Genomic DNA, 4,226 nt, shown 5'->3' with positions numbered 1-4,226 from the left:
GGGCAAGATGACTAAGACTCCGTTCTCCGGAACAATGGAGCGAGCAACAGACTTGCTGGAAATAATACATACTGATGTATGCGGTCCGATAAGTGTTGATGCTCGCGGCGGATATCGTTATTTTTCTGACCTTCACAGATGATTTGAGTAGATATGGGTATATCTACTTGATGAAACATAAGTCTGAAACATTTGAAAAGTTCAAAGAATTTCAGAGTGAAGTGGAAAATCATCGTAACAAGAAAATAAAGTTTCTACGATCTGATCGTGGAGGAGAATATTTGAGTTGAGAGTTTGGTCTTCATTTGAAACAATGCAGAATAGTTTCGCAACTCACGCCACCGGGAACACCACAGCGTAATGGTGTGTCTGAATGTCGTAATCGTACTTTATTAGATATGGTGCGATCTATGATGTCTCTTACTGATTTACCGCTATCATTTTGGGCTTATGCTTTAGAGACAGCTGCATTCACGTTAAATAGGGCACCATCTAAATCCGTTGAGACGACACCATATGAACTGTGGTTTGGCAAGAAACCCAAGTTGTCGTTTCTTAAAATTTTGGGGTTGCGATGCTTATGTGAAAAAGCTTCAACCTGATAAGCTCGAACCCAAATCGGAGAAATGTGTCTTCATAGGATACCCAAAGGAGACTGTTGGGTACACCTTCTATCACATCTCCGAAGGCAAGATATTCGTTGTTAAGAATGGATCCTTTCTAGAGAAGGAGTTTCTCTCGAAAGAAGTGAGTGGGAGGAAAGTAGAACTTGATGAGGTAACTGTACCGACTCCCTTATTAGAAAGTAGTTCATCACAGAAATCAGTTCCAGTGATTCCTACACCAGTAAAGTGAGGAAGCTAATGATGATGATCATGAAACTTTTGATCAAGTTACTACCAAACCTCGTAGGTCAACCAGAGTAAGATCCGCACCAGAGTGGTACGATAATCCTGTTCTGGAGGTCATGTTACTTGACCATGACGAACCTACGAACTATGAGGAAGCGATGATGAGCCCAGATTCTGCGAAATGTCTTGAGGCCATGAAATCTGAGATGGGATCCATGTATGAGAACAAAGTATGGACTTTGGTTGACTTTCCCGATGATCGGCAAGCCATAGAGAATAAATGGATCTTCAAGAAGAAGACTGATGCTGACGGTAATATTACTGTCTACAAAGCTCGACTTGTTGCGAAAGGTTTTCGACAAGTTCAAGGAGTTGACTACGATGAGACCTTCTCACCTGTAGCGATGCTGAAGTCCGTCCGAATCATGTTAGCAGTTGCCGCATTTTATGATTATGAAATTTGGCAAATGGATGTCAAAACTGCATTCCTTAATGGATATCTTAAAGAAGAGTTGTATATGATGCAACCGGAAGGTTTTGTCGATCCAAAAGGTGCTAACAAAGTGTGCAAGCTCCAGCGATCCATTTATGAACTGGTGCAAGCCTCTCGGAGTTGGAATATACACTTTGATAGTGTGATCAAAGCATATGGTTTTATACAGACTTTTGGAGAATCCTGTATTTACAAGAAAGTGAGTGGGAGCTCTGTAGCATTTCTTATATTATATGTGGATGACATATTGTTGATCGGAAATGATACTGAATTTCTGAATAGCATAAAAGGATACTTGAATAAGAATTTTTCAATGAAAGACCTCGGTGAAGCTACTTATATATTAGGCATCAAGATCTATAGAGATAGATCAAGACGCTTAATTGGACTTTCACAAAGCACATACCTTGATAAAGTTTTGAAGAAGTTCAAAATGGATCAAGCAAAGAAAGGATTCTTGCCTGTGTTACAAGGTGTGAAGTTGAGTCTGACTCAATGCCCGACCACTGCAGAAGATAGAGAGAAAATGAAGGTCATTCCCTATGCTTCAGCCATAGGTTCTACCATGTATGGAATGCTGTGTACCAGACCTGATGTGTGCCTTACTATTAGTTTAGCAGGGAGGTACCAAAGTAATCCAGGAGTGGATCACTGGACAGCGGTCAAGAACATCTTGAAATACCTGAAAAGGACTAAGGATATGTTTCTCGTTTATGGAGGTGACAAAGAGCTCGTTGTAAATGGTTACGTCGATGCAAGCTTTGACTCGGATCCGGATGAATCTAAGTAACAAACCAGATATGTATTTATATTGAATGGTGGAGCTATCAGAGAATGATGTGATTGACTTGACCCATCCGTTAGCTTAGCACTATGATCGTTTAGTTTATGCTATTGCTTTCTTCATAACTTATACATGTTCCTATGACTATGAGATTATGCAACTCCCGAATACCAGAGGAACACTTAGTGTGCTATCAAACATCACAACATAACTGGGTGATTATAAAGATGCTCTAGAGGTGTCTCCGATGGTGTTTGTTGAGTTGGCTAGATCGAGATTAGGATTTGCCACTCCGATTGTCGGAGAGGTATCTCTGGGCCCTATCGGTAATGCACATCACTATAAGCCTTGCAAGCAATGTGACTAATGAGTTAGTTACGGGATGATGCATTACAGAACGAGTAAAGAGACTTTCCGGTAACGAGATTGAACTAGGTATGATGATACCGACGATCGAATCTCGGGCAAGTAACATACCGATGACAAAGGGAACAACGTATGTTTTTATGCGGTTTGACCGATAAAGATCTTCATAGAATATGTAGGAACCAATATGAGCATCCAGGTTCCGCTATTGGTTATTGGCCGGAAGTGAGTCTCGGTCATGTCTACATAGTTCTCGAACCCGTAGGGTCCGCACGCTTAACGTTCGATGACGATCGGTATTATGAGTTTATGTGTTTTGATGTACCGAAGGTAGTTCGGAGTCCCGGATGTGATCACGGACATGACGAGGAGTCTTGAAATGGTCGAGACATAAAGATTGATATATAGGAAGGCTATGTTCGGACACCGGAATGGTTTCGGATAAGTTAGGGTAATTACCGGAGTATCGGGGGATTACCGGAACCCCCAGGGGAGTCAATGGGCCTTAATGGGCCATGGTGGGAGAGAGGAGGAGGCGGCCAAGTGGGGGGGCGCCCCCCTTTCCTTTTCTCCTTCTCCCTCTTCCTTCTTCTCCTACTCCAACTAGGGAAAAGGGGGAAACCTACTCCTACTAGGAGTAGGACTCCCCCTTGGGCGCACCATAGAGAGGGCCGGCCCTCCCCTTCTCCCCTCCTTTATATACGGGGGAGGGGGCACCCCATAGACACACAAGTTGACAGTTGTCTTAGCCGTGTGCGGTGCCCCCCTCCACAGATTTCCACCTCGGTCATATCGTTGTAGTGCTTAGGCGAAGTCCTGCATCGGTAACTTCATCATCACCGTCATCATGCCGTCGTGCTGACGAAACTCTCCCTCGGCCTCAGCTGGATCAAGAGTACGAGGGACGTTACCGAGCTGAACGTGTGCAGATCGTGGAGGTGTCGTGTGTTCGGTACTTGGATCGATTGGATCGCGAAGACGTTCGACTACATCAACCGCGTTACTAAACGCTTCCGCTTTCGGTCTACGAGGGTACGTGGACACACTCTCCCCGCTCGTTGATATGCATCACCTAGATGGATCTTGCGTGTGCGTAAGAATTTTTTTGAAATTACTGCGTTCCCCAACATACCTTAGTTAGAAGAAGAAGAAGATAAAGAAGAGGAGAAAAAGAAAGAGAAGAAAAATTCTTCTTCTTCTTCTAGTCTTCTTCTTCTTCTTCTTCTAACTTTCTTCTTTCCCAATTTGCATATTTGCTTTAGATCACAGAAGCTTGCGTTGATGGAGTCTACTCTTCTCCTTGTCCTTCCTTTTTGTTTTGATTTTGTAGGATGAACAATGTGAAACTTGCTACCTATATATGTATGTATGGATGAAACCATTGTATGCTTGTTGTTGGATATGTTGGCTTTATATATGTTGGATATGGACTTTTGAGTTGGTATGTATATGTGTTGGATGATCATATCCATATGGCAGGGATATGTATGCTTGTTGAAAGTATTTTCAAATGTATATATATATAGGGTGGGTCTATTATGATAACACCCCTTAAGACCTTATTCTGCTAACACTGATTCTTATTCTACTAACACACGTGCAAACACGCAAGGAACCGCGCTAAAAAACCAACCGATGTGCCCACTTCTGCCCGATCCCAATCCCCACCCCCTCCCACCCCACCAAGACCGCACGAACCTCCCCGATCCACTCCCCCCTTCTTCAACCTCCT

This window comes from Triticum aestivum, chromosome 6D (assembly GCF_018294505.1).
Source record: "Triticum aestivum cultivar Chinese Spring chromosome 6D, IWGSC CS RefSeq v2.1, whole genome shotgun sequence".
NCBI classification, from domain to species: Eukaryota; Viridiplantae; Streptophyta; class Magnoliopsida; order Poales; family Poaceae; genus Triticum; species Triticum aestivum.
Note: the sequence above shows the minus strand (reverse complement) of the source record.